This window comes from Python bivittatus, unplaced genomic scaffold (genome assembly GCF_059951505.1).
Source record: "Python bivittatus isolate LINGU-HERP-01145 unplaced genomic scaffold, Pbiv_v1 ctg000480_np1212, whole genome shotgun sequence".
NCBI classification, from domain to species: domain Eukaryota; kingdom Metazoa; phylum Chordata; class Lepidosauria; order Squamata; family Pythonidae; genus Python; species Python bivittatus.
The window spans coordinates 37,017,046-37,036,910 of record NW_028277075.1 but is presented as its reverse complement, the minus strand read 5'-3'; positions in this window follow the sequence as shown (position 1 = coordinate 37,036,910).

Below are 19,865 nucleotides of genomic sequence, written 5' to 3'. Positions count from 1 at the left end.
TAAAACAGTATCAAGGCTCAAGCACTACATACTTGAGGAAGCTAAGTGGCACACTTAGAAAAGTTTCATAGTATGACCTGCAATGCAGCCCAAGACATACTGGGGATGGATAATAAAATCCTATACATGTCTATTTAGATTAGAAATAAGTTTAAGTTGGGTTCAGTGGGGACTTGACTGCCACATAGGACCAAGTCTGAATATATTATATAGATGATCATGTGATTCGGATGCCAAGATATGATGAACTATTGCAATTGGAGAATATTTATATGCAATCTTTTTGTGCCATCTTTCTTCCAAAGAGACCACAAGAGTAAACAAGATTCTCTCTCCACCCATACAGTACAGCCTCAGAATGATACTGTGCAAGGGTTAATCAGACAGGAACCATGTACAGTGGTACCTCGGTTCACGAATGCTTCTGTTCACGAACAATTCGGTCCACGAACAGCTCCGGTCGCAAAATTTTGCCTCCGTTCGCAAACTCCGCATCGGGTGATGAACAGGATCCGCAGCCATTTTCCCTCCCGTGACACGTGGTTGCGGCTTCCTGTAGGGAGGGGGACTCTCCCTCCAAGCAGTAACCGCCTCCCCACCCGCCTTCCTGTCCTCCACGCCAGAAGTCATGTCGAGCAAGGTTAGCTTTCTCTCTCTTCGTACTGTACTTTGTGTCATATTTTTGCAGTTTAAAAAAAAAAAAAACATATGGTTCAGAACGGATTAACCGTATTTACATTGAACCTTATGGGAAAACTTGATTCGGTTCACGACCAATTCAGTTCGTGACCAGAGTCACGGAATGAATTAAGTTTGTGAACCAAGGTACCACTGTATTACCTGAGAGAAGCCATTACCTCATGTGGTAGGGCTCATTGCCACCATCTTTCCTCCCTGTCCACACACATACATACCCACATACATTCAGCAGATCGTTTGTCTACTATGCAGCCTTGCACCTGGCCAGTAAACCTTGCTCTGATCAAGCCCTTGGACTGTTCCAGTATGAGTTGCCTGCATTGCCATGCACAGGGATAGTCATCAATCACCTGATCCACAATGCAGAGTTCTCAGAAAAAGTGACTAATTTGCTTAGGATATAGATTAGAGGACAGTGGATGGGGACTTGGCTCTAATCTACAGTCTTACCCAATAGACTGGGAAGGTTGGACTGGGGGAAAAAATACCTGGCCACAGTATCCTACATGCTAAAATCCAGACTGGCTTTCATAATAGACAAACTCCTTCATGATGAGTAGAAATCCTGGTTTATTTTGTTACATTGGGAGACCTGAAAGATGCAACTGCTACCATATTGATTTTCTTGCTAAAGAAAAGTGTGTGTATTGTGTTGAAATGGAATGTTGTAAGGGGCTCATAGCCCTCATTTTAATGCAGTTAAGTTGCCCTTCAGTATTGTTTTTCAGTGCTGATGGCTAAATGTGACCTTTCTGCACAAGTACATGCAAAGCTCTAGAACTGTGCCACTAGACAGTTGTCTAAGAGAGTGACAGAGATGGGATTAAGTAGTAGTTGTATATCTAATCACTTTCCATTTAACAAACTTGCACAATAAATAGCATAATCAATCTTCAAAGCAGGTGCATACCTTGGAAAGAACAGCATTTCAAAGTAAATATCACTGATATTATTGCACTTGCGTTTTGGTTACCTATTACCTAGCTGTAGAGAGTACCAGAGTGATATGAATACTGTGTTTCTGAAGAAGATATAAGCAACCCTTTCCTCCCTTTTCTACACATCTAGTAGAAACACAGAAACCTACTGATTTCAATGAGTTCAAATATCCAGGAACTGAATCTTAGGATACTGAAGGGACTTACTAGTTGTTGGTGTGAATGTCTATTAATTGTTTTCGAGATCTCCTGGAAAATGGGTACTAGATGACTGGGGTAGGTAGATCATGTCCCTATATTTAAAAAAAAGGGGGGGGGGAGTGAGGACAAAAAGGGATCTGGGAAGCCAAAGACCATTTCATACTTGGGAACATTATAGAAGAGAGCAAAACTCTAAACACTTTAAGAACAATGTTGTGAAGATGAAGCCGTGATGAGCTTTTGGGCTGAATGGAGGAGGTCTAGTTTTCTGGTGTCCTGACAGCTGGTTGATTGGCACTGCCCATGAAAGCCTACACCAGAATAATGCTGTGAAGACTAAGACAGCATAACATTATCTCATTAAGAATCTAACTTCCTTAATAGATTGTAAGAATATTACAGGTATTATATATCTTGATTTCAGCAAAACATTTTTGTTTTAGATTTTTTATCCCGCCTTTCTTATTTTTATAAATAACTCAAGGTTGCGAACATACCTAATACTCCTGCCTCCTCCTGTTTTCCCCACAACAACCCTGTGAGGTGAGTTAGGCTGAGAGAGTGACTGGCCCAAAGTCACCCAGCTGGCTTTCATGCCTTAAGGTGGGACTAGAATTCACAGTCTCCTGCTTTCTAGCGTGGTGCCTTAACCACTTGACCAAACTGGCTCTCAGAATGAAAGAGGGATATGTAGAAGTTGACTAAGTACAAAAACATTTGACTAAGTACCCCTAACTTTCTGATTAAGAATCTACTGAAGTGGGCTGAAAGGCAAATTATTCAATGCATCTACAAGTGGCTTGAAAACTGCTCAGAGAATACTCAACAGTTTCTCATCAAATTCCAATGAAATGTAAAGTGTGGTGCTACCACACTTGGTTGAGTTCTGGGCCTGGAATTCTTTAATATTTTCATCACTATGTTGGACAAATAGGTGGAGGAAATGCTCTTCACATTTTCACATCATGCAACACTGGATGGGATTGCTAATATTCTAGAAGATAGAAACAAAATTCAAAATGACTGATTGAAATTCACTGAAAATGTTCATTTCAACATAATGAATTTTAGCAGAGACAAGTGAAAAGTTTTCAGTCCCCAATGAGAATGGACAGTGAGGTTTTTAAATGTCCTGGTAGGTGTTGCTTAAGTAATCAGCCAGGGAAGTTCTTAGCCTTAGCCACTCACTGTAGCCTTGTTTTTGCAGGCTGAGCTGCCTCTCCTTACTCAGACAAGAGAGAGGGTGTGTGGATTCCAACAGCTCCTCATTTCTAGCTATTCCCACTTCTGGAGAAGAATTTGCTTCCAGATCTTTCCTGATAAGTGACTCTGATTCCCATCTCTTGTAATGCCTATTGCTGAAGAGATACCAACTCCTCATCAGAGGATTCCTTGGGACAATATTAACATTAACAGTGATAAATCCATAGACCACACAATGGGGCCAAATTGGAGGCAAGAGAGAACTGATTCCATTAAATAAAGTTGCAGTTACAACAGGCAAACAGCTGTTAGGAATCTGGACAATATAAAGCCAAAAAACAAAACCCCAAAAAACCCTGCAGCTACTCCAACTGGAACTTCTTTCTTTGGTGTTAGAATGAAGTTTTAGAGAGCCAGTCTGGTATGGTGGTTAAAGTGCTAGGCTAAGGGGCTTTCTTATATGCAATATAAAGAAAAAATTTAAATTGATAAAAAAGAATTTGGATTTGAACAGAATAAATCAGAATTTGAAAATCAGCTATGTGAAACAGATGAACACTTAATAGCAAAAATGTATAAATTATTGTTGAGAGAAGAAGTGGTTGAAGAACAAGTTAAAGAATGCATGATTAAATGCGCAAAAAATATTGGACATAATATACATATGAGCAATGGGAAAATATGTGGTCTAAAGGATTAAAATTTACTTTATGTTATAATTTGAAAGAAAAATTTTATAAAATGTTGTATCGATGGTATATGACACCCCAAAGACTATCAAAGATGTATGGGACAATTTCCAACATTTGTTGGAAATGTAACCAACAAGAGGGGTCGTTTTACCATATGTGGTGGACATGTAAAATTGCAAAGAAATTTTGGACTCAAATACAAACCTTGATGCAGAGCATACTACAAATACAGATTCCATTTAAACCAGAACTATTCCTGTTGGGGATAATGGATTTTCAAATAGGAAAACATCTTATTAGAATTACTCAATACATGATTACCACAGCAAGACTTCTTTGTGCACAATTTTGGAAAACCCAGACACTACCAACAATACAAGAATGTTTGTTAAAACTGATGGAAATGGCAGAAAATGATAAACTGACTTGCTTATTAAAAGAAAACTCAAATAACTATTACCTTAAAGAATGGAACCATTGATGGACTATTTGCAAAATGCAGGTGGGGTGAAGCTTACATGGGGATTTGAAGATTAGATTATAAATGTAATGGGATACGTTTTGACAAAGAATTATTCCTACTTAATGTATTAAAAACTAGCACCTATGATAGTCTTATTATTCCTAAGACCAGAGATAGATCGGAAGTTATCTATTTTTCATATCTTTTTTCTTTTTCTTTTACTTTATCTCACTTTTTCTTTTCCTTTTCTTTATAATTTGTATTTCCAATTTTCTTTTTTATTTCTAACTTTTAACTTTGTAACTTTAAAATTTCAATAAAATATTATTTAAAAAAAAAAAAAGTGCTGGGCTAAGGGAGACTAGGCCTCCCTTAGGCATGAAAGCCGGCTGGGTGACTTTGGGCCATTTACTGTCTTTCAGACCAACCCACCTCACAGGGTTGTTCCTGTGGGGAAAATAGAAGGAGGAAGGTATGTTCACTGCCCTGAAGTGAGGTAAAAGTATAATAAGTGTAAGTATAGTCTTAAGAAGGATGTCAGGATTTGTTTTCCAGTGGCCCCGCCCCTGCTGCATGTTGATTGTAGTGGAAAGGCCTATTTCGACTGACTGATAACTCTGGAGGAGTGAGATCTTCAGATGTCCACGGACCACAGCTCCCGTTGTCCTTTATCATTTGCTAAGTGAAAATTGTATATCAACTGGATACTGTTGCTCATATCCATTTTAGAAGCAGCATTATCTAATAGGCAGCCAATGCAATCCTATGCATATATCAGATAGACCCTCACTCAATTTAGCAGGACTTACTCTGAGGTAAGAATATATAGGAGTATAACCAGCATGAAAAATCTTCTGCCCAGGATGTTCCCCAAATGACCTACAATGAATCTGGAGCAGCTTCATCCTCTTCTGAAAGCCTACCCTCCCCGCCCCCTGACCTATATTCTAACTACACCAGATATCCCCATGTTCAGAATAATTTACAGCATACCTTCGGTTTTAAAAACCTGCAGGTTTATCTCATATGACTTCATGAATCATGAGAAATTCATATCCCAATTGCATTTGTTTTGTTAAACTGAGATGTCCTTATCCTATCATTTTAGTCCTTAGCAGATCCTTCATTTTTGTCTTATCTATTTTATATACATTGAGGAGCCACTTGGTGGAAACCATGTGATTTTTATTTAGCTTGTTCACCCCATTTGTATATTTAAATTTCACAGTTCCAGAAAGTTACAGAGTGATTAACCATTTAATGCTAATGGAAAGTAGAACAGCCAGGAAAAAAAAATCTTTAATTACCAATCAAGTGAAACTGAGCTCACTGTTTTAATCAAATGGAATTATCTTGTAAACCCTTAATTAAGGATGCATTTTGATCAGCAGCAACAGACACCAAATTCAGATTTTCCTTAATCCAAGAGATACAGCAAGGGGCCTTAAGAAGGAAATGTTTCCCATGAACTGTGCTCTCACTTCCAATAATCCTGAACATCTCAATTTTGTATCATAAAAACTCAGCCATACAGTTCATAGTTGGAAAAATAATTAAAGCCCAATTACATGCAAAATGGTTGGAATATGTTGGAAAATATTACAGATTTACTGGGATGTCATGGGCCAGATAAACAGTACATGTGTTTTATTGGGAGGGGGGGTTGTTATCCAATGACATTATCAAATTTATATTTGCTAGCTGATCATGCAAAATTCATGAGCATGAGCACTATATATTTCACAAAGTTGCCAGCATGAATGCAGGAGATGATTGTGTCCACCTCCCAGAGCTCTTCCAGAGTAGGCAGAGCCAACAATTATGGGCTTTTTTTATTTTTAGAAATTTTGCTCACTTTTGGAATATTGCCCTAAACATAGCCATCTCATGCCAATGAAAGTTTAGCAGCCCTGACATAAGATGTGGTTTATTGTCAGTTGTACGTCATCCTCCACAGGGAGCCACACTGCACATGCCACATGATCCAAGCCATGTAGGAGACAACTAGCTCTTCTCTCCACTGACCCCTACCCTCTAGGCTGAGAGACAGCTCCATGCAAACCAGAACACATCACAACCCTTTCTGCAGTTCCACTCACTGCTGCAAATGGCAGTTTCCCATTTTCAAAAACCTTACAGTTGCAGCAATGGAAAGATAGAAAGAAACGAATGGGGAAAACAGCAACAGTTTTGACTGATTATCAGAAGGCTCAATCTGTTGCACAAGTGTCTTGGAGCTCTCAGCTGATCATGTCACCCATCTCTATAACACCAATCATGATTCAGTGTTGGGGCATTATTAGAGCATGTCTTAATTTATTTAATATATGCGATGGCAAGTACTGTAAAAAAATCTTGTTTAATGCTTTACCAGCAATGGCATTAACTGAAATTTTGTAAGACTTAATGGGATAAGGAAGATGGTCCTATCTGCTTAGCACGAGCCATACTTCATTTCTTTGGCATGCTGAAGTATAAATCTATATCGACAGAGCCCAGTAATGATCTATTATATATGCACTGTGTGATGGAAAAATAATAAAATAAAGCTGGAAACTCTCCCCCCTCCCTCTTGCCTCTCCTGCAATCTCTTTTCTCTGCTTCCTCCTGCCATTCTTTGCTCATGCAAAACAGGATCAGCTCCGGGCTATTGCATGACCCAAGAGTGACCACTGTTCCGCTGCCAAAAATAGCCCTCTATCATACTGAAGCAATGGAAGGGCCATCACCTGTCTGCTTAAGGGGTTGCCATGGTTCTTATCTCGCAATAGAAAAAAACCATTTATCCCCCATTTAACACCTATCCAAACCTATCCTCAAATCAGATCCCTCAGATTTCCCACCTCTCAACCTCAAGTGTGTGTAAATTCTATGCTTTTCCATTGTTCAGGGTCCCTCTTTCTTGAAAGCAGGCAACCAATGATCATTGCAATAAACATGGTACTTCTCATCAGTGTTGTGGTGCTGTCTTTGGCAAAAATTCCACAACATACCGCAACCTGGGATGTGGCAATTTCATATGGCATGTCAGAAACTTTATTAATGGTTTAATGTTTATTGGCAGAATGTAGGAAATAGGATGGGAAATGCATAGAACAGTGAAGAAATGAATTAAATTTTAGACAACTCCTCCAGTTGATATGAGGGAGGGAGGGAGATTTCATTGTCTCAAAGTTTAATATACAATAACATATACAATTTGATGAAAGATTGTATCTAACTTTCATCTCTTCTCTCTGAGGCTGTCAATCACTCACTACTTAGTTCACCTCAACTTATTTTTAATTTTTTCTTTCTTTCCCAGAGATCACAAATTAGATTACATGATACTGGAGAACCAGATAGGAAGAAAAGTTCATGATACTTGGATTGTGATCCCCCCCCTTAATGAATACTGACTTAATTCATGCTTTGATTTTAGTACTTAGTTGGCATAAATTAGATTTGGTATTGTGGGTATCTTAAGTGTACTGTAAATTTGATTATTTTTAATTAATTAGGAATTGCTGGGACCAAGGAAACAAATAGAGATAAGGGGGGGGGGACAGGGAGGAGAGAGTGAGACAGAACTTCTTTGACTTTTACTTTTATCACAGCCAGATTTAGGATTGTGGTGGCATGTTTGTTGTTCATAATAGATACTATTTATAAAGTCATCACCCATGCAAGAGCTGAAAGACATTTATAAATTCAAATATAAATTGCCCTTAGATATTTGGCCTTATGGCTTCCTATAAAATGATGCTGAAATGTTATTTATTTATCCATATGTTCATTCAGTGCTTTCAACTTATAACAGAGCTTGAGATTTAGCTTCAGAGTATAGTTAAATGTTGTTAAAGTTCATCTTTTTATTTATTTATTTAAGAATCAGACTTTTAGCCAGCTATAGCAATTTTGGGAGGACTGATCAAGTAAACTGGGAGAAAAATTCTCAAAGGCTTACTAAAATGCAGTGCCACTTATACTCAATTCTGGATGAAAAGTTAAATAATGTTAGGCTTGCAATATTGACATCCTAAAATGCTATTAACTGATATAATTTTTACTTTTTCCTTATTTTCAATACTTTCAGCTTTCTAAACAATAGAATGTTCATCATTTATAATCACATTACATAAATATTTAATATTTTCAATATTATTGAAATCTGCATTGAAATAATACAATGTATCAAGATTTATAACATTACAGGGAAAGGAAAAATAAAATTTGGTGCCATAAGTTGTTACCAGAGAATATTTCTAAATGGGGTCATGTTGGTTTCCAACAGTTCAGTTTTGACACCTTGTGAAAGATCTTAGACTAAAGGTAACTATAGTAGACTTTCTTATCACTTACTACTTAAACAACAAAAATGACCCATCTCCCATTGATCACCAGCCTAAGCAGTATACAGTAAATAGTCAATTAATTCCAGTGGAAGATCTCCATCAGATAATTCCTGTTTGGAGAAAGCTTTTCTACTGGAAAACATTCCTCTGAATCCAATCCGAAGGAAATTAGAAAATTAAAGGAGTGAATAGAAATGTAGATATATTTAACTGAAATGCATCCCTTTTTTTTAAACTGTTCTTTTGCAGTTAGGGACATCATCACATTTTCTGAAAATTCCACACTTCAGAACAGGCCTATATTTTACCACACTTCATAGATCCCTGTCACATCACATCCCACTGGGTTTGCAACACACAGTAGCCCAACTGATTTCCCCCTGTCCCCCCAACAAATAAGTATTTCAAGAACTCGCTGCCATCAGGAACTATGGCTAGAACATAGATCAGTGGGGGAAAAAGGGACTCAAGGAATATATAGTAACCCAATTTCCTTCAGAGGTAGAGGAAGCAGGAAAAAGTTGTTACTCCAAGACAAAGGAGAGAGTTTCAGTTTCTTCACAACTTGATGCTACCACACTGCAGTCAGTAATGTACAGGAGTGTTTCCAAAAACAGGTGCAGAGTTGTCCCCATGATTGGCAGCGCTCACAGTGTTAAATGCACCTTTAACTCACAGGTTTTAAAAATGCTAATTTTATTAACTTAATTGCATTAGAGCACACATGGAGACTATGCTCCTGCTTTTTTCCTTTAAAAAATTCTTTTTTGAATTTGCATTTGCTATGGAAGAAAATCCCACATTCATGCAGGAATAGTCACTAGTATTTGTCAGTGAGCTCTCAGCCCAGGCATCTGCTTTGCCTGGTAGGTGATACTTGAATATGGTCCTGAATGCCACTGATTCTGATATATATGAATTGTTTTTTATTTAGTCTCTAAATTAGTTACTACTATTCGTCTTTTGCACATCACATTTAATAACATCATAACCTGCATTTCATCGTGGGGATGGGAAGGGAGGAACTTCTTAGTAAAAAGGTCTATGTATGACACATCACATCAAGGCATGGAAATTGAAAATCCAAATGGAGGAAAGGATATTACAATTAAGTTGTTACTTTTCTTTAAAAAAGAAACAAAGAATTCTGATACAGACCTTGTCATTGCAGCAGTCTTATTATCCTGGGTATCTGTGACTGACTGATTCACTTCCATTAAATGAGGCATTAAAATAATTTCCTCATTTAATAGCAGAAACATGTCATGGAATTTCAATATGAAAATTTCTGTCACTCATTAACAAGTAAACTTCAGCTGGGTATACTATCAGCCCTTCGATTTTTTTAAAATATCTGTTCAGACTGTTAAGACTTTGCAAATCCAGAGGACCCTGGTTGAAGTGGATGCATTAAGGCTCTGGCATGTGGTGATGAGCTACAGAGACAGCAAGAAATCAGATAACCTTTTCTCATTTGTCAGTATATGAGTACTCATCCTCCAAATCTGGCCTGGAGTTAGCATGGACAGTTCCTAGTTGCAGCTTGGGTGGAGTAAAAATCAACTTTTTTTTTTTTCTATTAAGCTTTCACCTTACCCTTAAAAACCAAAGGGATGGACAAAATATTCTGCCAATATTCTGCTATTCCATGCTGGAACAGACACGTTTGGGCAGTCTGTATACAGACCACAATCTGCATGTGTTTGGTCTGGGCATAGGTGTTCCAGGTGGGAGACAGTGAGGAAAAGGCAAATCATCTGTAGGGCATAGAGGTAGCTAAAGAAAGAGAAGAAAAAGAAAGGCATTGTGAAGATTGGGGACTGCGGGTCGTTTGGATTGTGGCATGCTTGAATTGAAAGGTGGCAACTAGAGGAAGCGAGGTGCTGAGAAGATCAGGATGAAGAATGGGTTAAATTCAAGTGCAGTGGTAACTAGAGCAAGGAAGCTGTTGGGAAGTTTAATGAGCACTTCCACCATTAGTGGAACAGAAGGAGAGAATGGGACAAGGCACACCAACCTTGTTCTACTTACTTCACAAGGCTCTACAATTTTTCTCTGCCAAAACTTCAAAGATGTTCCAAGTTTCAGTTCAACTGAACTATGATCTGCCTGAAATGATTTAACCAAATCTCTGAGTGACAATGTGTTTATTTTGTATATGGAACAAAACACATTTTTTATTTTATGTATACTTCCAAAGCACCCTTCTCCCAAACTAGCAGCTAAATCAGTCATTAGAGCAGTGTTGTCCAAACTTGGCCACTTTAAGATGAGTGGACTTCAACTCCCAGAATTCCCCAGCCAGCCATGCTGGCTGTGGAATTCTGGGAATTGAAGTCCACTCATCTTAAAGTGGCTAAGTTTTGGACAACACTGCATTAGAGAATTCAGTATTCTTTAAAACTGTTTTTTGCTGAAGTTCCTGCTCTTCACCCAGGGTTGCTTATTCTACTTCAGAAGTGAACTATCAGATGCCTTACAATCCCTTCTAGCCCCCAGAAGCCTTGGATGTGGCTTCAGAATTCCTCCGAAAGTTGTCATCAAGCTATATTTTTATGTGACAGAAGGAGAAAATTACTACATTTGAGAGGTCCTGTTAATTGTATTGAATTATTTTAATGTAAATTTAATTCAAATTAAATGCCATTTAGTTTTTGACCTATTTCTTTGTTCTTGGCCCATATGCCTTTTGGAGTATAGACCCAGATCCTCAGTCCCTTCAAAGATGTATATTTGTATAGATACGGACGAGGGTGCCTTAGCTGGCATGAGGATATAAATGTTACTCCTTTCTAACTGGAACTCTGATTAGTTTTTTTACAAGACAAGGATTTTTCTTCCAAAAAAAGTGCTGGCAAGTTACTTGAAAGGTCACTTCTATATGCTTCATGCCCTTGGGGTGTACCTGACTTTTTCAGACTTGGAACTGCCTGAGACAACAGATTGCTCAGGAGCTAAAGAACTCCTCAATAAACTGCATTTCTGTCTCTCCAAGTTTGCTCCTGGTCAGTTTGAGCAGCCAGTTACATTGGAGATGAGGGGTTAAAGTAATCACATTCTGAGCATGCACCAGCAGCAGCTGCCAGCTTTGAGTGCCTGTGAGTGATGAAGGCAGATTGCACGAGTGCAAAATCAACACATAAACTCATAATAGCTTCATTTTGCATTCTGTGGCCAGTAAGAATTTTAGGGCAGTGGTTTTTTTTTTCTTCTTCTCCTCCTTCCTAGAATACATTTGAGCATTACAAGCTGGGGAAATTTGTATTCAGAGCCCATTACTTCTGAACTTTTTGGTGAAGGTAATGAATGTGTAGTTCTTAGTAAGCTACATTAAGAATTAGGTAAATAAATTAAACAACAGGAGTGATTCATCTGCCTGCACATCTTGAAACCTGAGTAATTTTGTAGGTAAGCCTGGAAAGGAGCAGGACTCTGGCATCTAGAAGTCTCCTGTGGTGCATAAGCTGGAAGGAACTGACTTTTGGCTAAAGGTAAAAAAAGGAGGTAACTAATGCCTGGCCACGTGTTGTATTTAATACACCCTGATCTTCCACTGGAAACTTCCATTATAATGTGTCACCTATATTATTTATGCATTGATTTAATATATTTATTTGTTGCATTTCATCTTTTAAATATCCTTGAATTTCTCATGCAATAAATTCATTCAACAGATCTCATTATTAAACAAAACACCACCATGTTTATCTTTTCCTGGAAATCAAATTTGCCCTTTCAGTATAATGTATAAATGGAAAACTCAGAGTCTGTGTATGTAACACAGCTGTTGGTTGTATCTGTGGGTGGGGGTGCATTTAAACCCTGGCAATATTAAATGTCAATGAAAGGAGAAGAGAAACAATATTAAAGATTGATTTTCTTTTTTAATAAAAAGTGTGTAGGTATAAATGGTCATCAGGTTAAACCAGGGAAACTATCTGGGTCAGCAAACACATTTTGAATTTCAAGAGTGTGTCCCCAGATGGCTGCCAATGACACTTGTCTATTCACAATATGCCTTCTATAGCAGTTTTATTCATCATGATGCACATTGCTAGTCACAGAAGATCCTTTTACCACACATGTGAAGTAATATAGAGATAACTTTGGAGAAGAAAGGGAGAAATCATTAAGGGAGGAAGAAATGTCAGCTCAGTTCTGACAAAGCAAAACTCAAAATACTGTCTTGATCTTATCTGGTATAAGACAGGGCAGAGAAAAACTCTGACAGGCTTTCAAGATTCTGTTATTATACACTACTACAACAATATTCCCAGAATCCTTGTGGTGTCTGTTTCTTGACTTGGCCTACCTCAAAGGGCTGAAATCAATCTTGAAAGCCTCAGTACTCTCTCATCAGAGAAGCACTGAACCTTGCCATTAAATCTTGAAAATGGTGACAGAACTTAGAGGTATCCCATTGTCCACAGAATAAGTTGTTATTTCTGCTCCCTTAATGGTTCATTGATTGATTGATTGATTGATTGATTGATTGATTGATTGATTGATTGATTGATTCATTCATTCATTCATTCATTCATTCATTCATTCATTCATTCCCCCAAGTAAACTCTACATTTCTTTATGGTATAAAAAAATACTTTCACCATCCTCCTAGCTCAACAGCTGCTCAGTATAATGTTTGTCTCTTTTTCTGAAAAGAGTTCCAGTCAAAGCACTAGACTGTAGCCTGCCATCATTTTTATTTCTAAGAGTGTCTAAGGGACCCTTTGGGGTCCATAGGCATTCTTATAAATAAAAATGATGCCAGAAAGTAGCATGTTGTTTTATAGCATAGAGGCTTCTCTCTCTTTTTTATCATAAAATATTCTTAAATTGATGTTGTTTAACCTTGGATGAAACTACTACTGGGTCCAGTGGTAAAATTAGTGGTGAATTGAATGATGTGTATGGGAGTAGTATTATTGCTTTACGAATTCTGTAGCCATCACATGGTAAGAGATCTGGCTGTGACTGTTTGCAAAGCAGTAGTCAGCAAGCAGAGCAGAAGTTAGTCTCAGTATGTGTGCATGATTGCTCTATTGATTGAGAAGCTACATCAACAATAATAAAAGAGTTCTCATTAGCCTCAGAATCTCCCTTTTATCAATACCAGAACAGCACAATGCAGAATGTTCAGCCTGGGTTTGGTGACCTGGGCAGTACAATCATAGCAATTTTAATCCAAAGTTTAGTGGGCCAATTTGGCTGGCACTGATCTTGAGTTCATTAGTGGTAGAGATGACAACTTGAGGGTGAAACATCTTTAAAATTCCTCCAAGTTCTTTTGGTACTGAGAAAAATTAACTTGAATAAAAATGGTTATATTTGTTCTAGCTGTTAATTTTTTCTCTTTTTGTTTTATATATATAACAAAAAAGGTAAAAACCTTTTAAAAAGGATTGAATCCCATCTCCCAGAATAGCAAGTGTGACATATGCAACAACTAGCTTTTGCCATAAAGAGCAAGCACTTTTAACTAAGCAGGAAAAAAAATATATCTATGAACACCTTGATTGCATGTGCAATCTGACCCTTATTACAATCCTTGGGAACACACCTGTCAGCCCAAGGGAAACTGGAGAATATGTGAATCTTGATTAATAAAATGACTGATTAACTCTTATGAATAAAATGAAATATTCATGATCTCTCTCTCACACACACTCACACACACACACACACATTTCCTAGAATATCTATTTGGAATTTAGAATTATAATTAATCTGTGGCTAAAATTATTTGGGTGTTGTTTCTTTAGATACTTAATAGCCTGCTCACAGTATCAACAAGGGGTGAACATTAACTAGAAGATCCTTTGACTCAGATCACATCAAAGCCATTGTACTCTACTCAGAGACCAAAGCCAAAACAGGAGTCATAAACTCAAAGTTTCATGGATCCCAGTGATTAGTACATCATTTCTTGACTTTGATTTAATAGAATGAGGTGAAAATTGGGGGTAGAGAAATTGAGTAGAGCATGTCTCTTAATATTTCTGGGACTAGGAGAAATTATCCAACCATTTTTCAAGAATAAGATCTCCTTATCCTTGAAAAACAAGGCATTCATATCCAGCCTCTGACCAACTTATAATTAATAAGCACAAACCCCCATGTTCTACCCTTGAAATCATCTCTAAAATATATTTTTTCTTTTAAATTAAAGCAATTTTATTTCTTAATGTTCAGTGAGAACATATAAAAAGTAAGGAAATTTTTCTGCCTTGAATTAGATGGAACAGATTCCATCAACAGACTGTCCCCTGGGTGCTGTCAAAAGCTTTGGTGAAAAGTTTCCAGATCCATTGGAGGTGATGTTGAGGTTATTCAAAGAGATATGGAGTTGAGAGTTAATCAAACAGAAGTTCACTCACAAAATATCAGGTTTCACCCATTAAGCTAGATATATTCCGTTCTTATACACTGAAGAATACTTAGAGCTGGCAGAAACTCTCTGCAGTTTACAAGCATCATTACTGGGATAATATAAGGGTAAATGTCCTGATCCCTATGAGGCTGCTTTTTAAATTATTTTAAACATGAAATTCATTCAAAATGCTGAAGGAAATGGGAAAACATATTGGACACATCAACTCAGTGTATGCTTCACAGGTTTATCAGCCAGAAACCAAAACCATGCTAATAAAGAATACTGCCAGTCAGGATTCAGCAGTTTATTTCCTTTTTGTTGTGGTAAAAATGATAAATATCTAGGTTGTTAAGACTTTTGAAATTCTTTAACAACAACAGTACATATATCTCAAGGGTTGTCGCAGAGAAGAGGAAATGGATTTATTCTCTGTTGCCCGGAGGGCAGGACCAAAACTAATGGATTAAAACTACAAAGAAAGAGTTTCAGGCTAGACATTAAGAGGAATTTCCTAGTTGTATGAACTCTCAACCAGTGCAACAGACTGCCATGGGGTGGTGAGTTCTCCTTTGCTAGAAGTCTTCAAACAGAAATTGAATGGTCATCTGTTAGAGATGTTATAGTAGAGCCTTTATTGAGCAGGGGATTAGACTGGATGACTTCTGAGTTCCTGACAAATCTATGAGTCAAGTATATTAATATTTAATATATATTATGATATCTATTGTTATTTTGGAACCATCAGGGGTTAGTCTAGAACTTGTTTACATGAGGGATACATGACATGAATATACTTTATTAGGTCTAAATCAGAATCCATACATAAAATAGAACCATAAAAGAGAATACATTTGATGAAACTTGGATAAGTACATACATTAGTTCAATCCCACTCAGGGTACCATATCACAGCAAGTCCTATATGCTAAAAAGCAATATTTTACAACTGCGTATGTTACGTCAGGTTTTGGTTTTATCAGCCAAAAACTAATAAATGTGAAATTCATCTAGACGGCCTGGTATTTTCACTGTTAGGGGCTGCAATAGCCTTAACTGAATATGAGTATAGAAGGTACATCATAAAATCATATGTTCTATTGATTTGACCTCCCCAGTTCACAAAGGGAGAGATTTTGCATGGCAGGAATGTTGCTAAAACTATCCTCTGTCAAGGGGAAGACATTAAAAGGGCTTAAAGAAGGCCCAGCAATATTTAAATGAGATACATGACTTTAAAGAATTCACAAGGTAGGAGCTTGGACTCTCCGTAAGAGATAGAAGATTCCAAGTTCACACTGTACATCTATATCCCTAATCCCTTGCTTAAGAGAATCCTTGGCTTTGTCTAAACAAGAACTCAAGCTCAAACAGGTATTTGTATAATATTTTCCCATCACTTAAATCAATGCCTGTCTAGGACTATTACTGGGAGCAAACCTGCGGTATTTGACCTTAGCTGGGCAAATAGCATTATTTTCAGACTTTGGCTGAAACCAACTTCTAATTTCAGGGTGTCACTGGGTACGCAACTAGTTGTCAGAAAGAAAGCTGTTAGAAAGCCTATCTATCTATTGTTTTGATAGGCACTAAAATTGGAAAAGGGCCTAACTGTGCCCCATAAAGGAGTCCAGCTACTGTTTGGGCAGCAAGCAGCTTGGCTGCAGCTGGAAAATAGTTCCCTTTCTAAATGCAGTTAATATTAAAAGAAATTGAATGTGGGAGGTTTACAGTATGTCAGGCCCAGCCCAAGAACAACGATGAAACAGTCCAATCGAGTATAGTTCCCTTATTTGCTTACACCTTATAGACAGAATCTTGCCAAACTAAATCTATACTCCACCAATGAGTGGATATACCCTGGGAGATTCTAGGGAGGGGCTATCCCTCCCCCTGCAGACTATGTTGCCTCATGCCCCCTCCTGGAATGCACCCCCTGCTTCCTGATAGCCTTGATCTCTCACATCACTCTCCTCATAGATACATTCCATCATAGTTTATATAATTTTTGCATGTTTATGTAACATTTAATTCTATCATTCATACCCAGTATCTATAGCAAGATATACTCAAAATGGCTTAAAAGGTTTTAAAATACAATATGATATAATGCAATAGAAATAGCAAACAAAAACCAAGCCCATAAATACTTTAAAGGCAACAGCTAAGAGATTTTAAAAATGTGGTACTAAGTGAAATGCACAGAGGACATCATATGTAAAACGAACTTAGCAAATAAAGTGAATTTACCAAAGAATTTGGTACAAAGAAGCTTTAGTCACAGAATGTGCCTTGGAACCATTGTTGATTTAATTACAGTCCAACAATATTAAGGCCAATCTTTTCAAAAACTTGTGTTAGTTCTGTTCATCCAGCACCAGAAGAAAAAAAAACAACCTTATTCCAGAGGGTTAGGGAACTCTCATGAGAACATGTGGATATCTGTGCAAGAGAGCCAGTTTGGTGTAGTGGTGAAGGCACCAGGCTAGAAACAGGGAGACCGTGAGTTCTAGTCCCACCTTGGGCACAAAGCCAGCTGGGGGACCTTGGGCCAGTCATTCTCTCTCAGCCCTGGGAAGGAGGCAATGGCAAACCGCTTCTGAAATCTTGCCAAGAAAACTGCAGGGACTTGTCCAGGGAGTCGCCAGGAGTCAATGCTGACTTGAAGGCACTAAAAAAGGAAAAGATACGTGCAAAGGGGAGGTATACAAGGAGAGCTCCTATTGCATTGACAGACACATGGCATAGACTGTAGCTCAAAGGATGTAAGTGATGAATTAATGTTGATTTAGAATGAAGAGATGGGCAACTTATAGGATGTCATTAATTATTTCCCAAAATGGAGATATTTTATCCAATACTCCTTTTTTAAAATAATTAGCTCTTTTTGTTGCATGTTCTAGGTCTCATTAGATCAAAATAATGGTGTCAATTATCTCCATAAGCATTGGTAATAGAAAGTGGAAAACTGGAAAATATGTGCTATCTCTAAGAGAATCCTGGAAGCTTTATTTACCATTGTTATTAATTCCTAAAAAGTACAGACTCTTTAGGAATCAGGGTAAGATACCAGACCTATTATTTATTAGTTCAGGATCTTAATGGCAAACATTTCACTTCCAGCTGCCTATTGTAAGCAGAGTTGCACGTATAGGCACTGGCAAATTTCACAAAGGTACCTTTTCATAATGCAGATAGAGCCGGTCAGTATCAGTCCAGCCAATGAGACTAGTCAAGAAGCTCTTCTATGGAAGAGCCTTTATGGTAGAACTTAGAAAGGTTCCATCATTATAAAATTATTTTCCCAGGCATCAAAGGATACTCCATTCAGAAAAAGCCACACCCTCTTTCATTTTTTTATTTACAGATATCAGTGATGAAGGTGAAATCTTCTAATTACAGAAGAAGTCCAGTCATATCTTATTTGAGATAATACTTGTATATGTCTTTCATATACAGTTTACAATTCAGCAATTAAGTTTGCTATTAAATTCACTGAACAGTAATATTCCGATTCTGCATCAATAAGATAAGTGGGGTACAGTTTAGCATGAAATTTCTATTCTCCATTGTAAATGCATATGTCCCATGTAAATATTTTCTGACCCAGGTGAAAGAGATTTTAACATGAACATCAGGTGGGTTTTGTTTTTTGGTTGTGTGTGTCTTTGTGTCAGTCTGGCATCACTTTAAACCTTGCACTATGTTTAATCCTTACAAAATACAAAAAAGTAATTTCCAAACTGTTTTGACCCTGGTTAGATAAAGCACATTGCTTTTATGTACCGATATAAAATATAATTCCTCTGTGTCCAGCATCCTTGAATTGGTTCTTTCTGCATGTTGGGATATTATGAGATAATGTAAAACACCCATAGCCTTCCAGAAATGCTGTCAGGTATCTTATCCGCATAGCACGCAGATACGAAGATGCTCATTTTCCTAACAGATTGAAGTCCTATTTAGTTCATCACTGTTTAACAGGAACCAAACACAAATATTTGGAAAGTGCAAACGCAGGATATAATGGATGTAACCATTAGATCAGTTCCTATAATTGGGAAATGGCATTTAAATTGATTAAAGAAAATAATAATAACCATATATTGCCCTGAATATGAAAGCCCAGCTTAAGTTATTATGACTAATAACCATTCATTGACCTAGTCCCTAACCTGTTTATTGTATACATATCTTATTTCTTTGAGAACTTATGACGGTGAACATGGGTAACAACAATGCTGTGAGAAAGACTAGACTGAAAAAGATCAATTCAAAGTCACCCAGCAAGCTCTATTGTTGACTGGAGATTGGAGTCAGGGACTCTCCAGTGCAAATCCAACTTCCTGATCACTATGGAACACTCTATTACATTACACTGCATTTTCTGTCTCTTCCCTCTGTCTCCTTCCATCCCCATAATCAGACAATTCTATCTGACTGGGTTTTTATTGACTCATCTTACCCAACACAATAGCTTACAGTATCTTTGGCTTTGTTAATATACAGACTATGTGTATTAACTTTCTTTTGTTTCTCTCTCTTTCTTTCTGTTTCCAAAGATTTGGGCATCTTACAAAAGGATGGAAATAGCTTTACATTATGATTTCAAAAATGAGAATCGAACAGTGACTTGTTTCTTTTGTCTTCTCAGCAATCTTTTATAAGGGTCCTTGATGTTCTTGATACAGCCTGACATGTATAGATAAAACCTATGCCAACACCATCAGAGTTTGTCACCTGCTATTATATTTGAAATAATTATGTTTGGCATGGATTACATAATAGCTACTTTTTCTCCCTTCCCAATCCCCTTCTTTTTCAGGTTGATTTTTAATCATTTTGCCTGATGAAGAGTTCTTAGATACAAGAGTATTAGCTTACCATCTTTCAACTGACCTAACTATTGCTATAATGTGGATTTGGGATGGCATTCTTCAGGCATTCAAACAGTTAACATGTGTA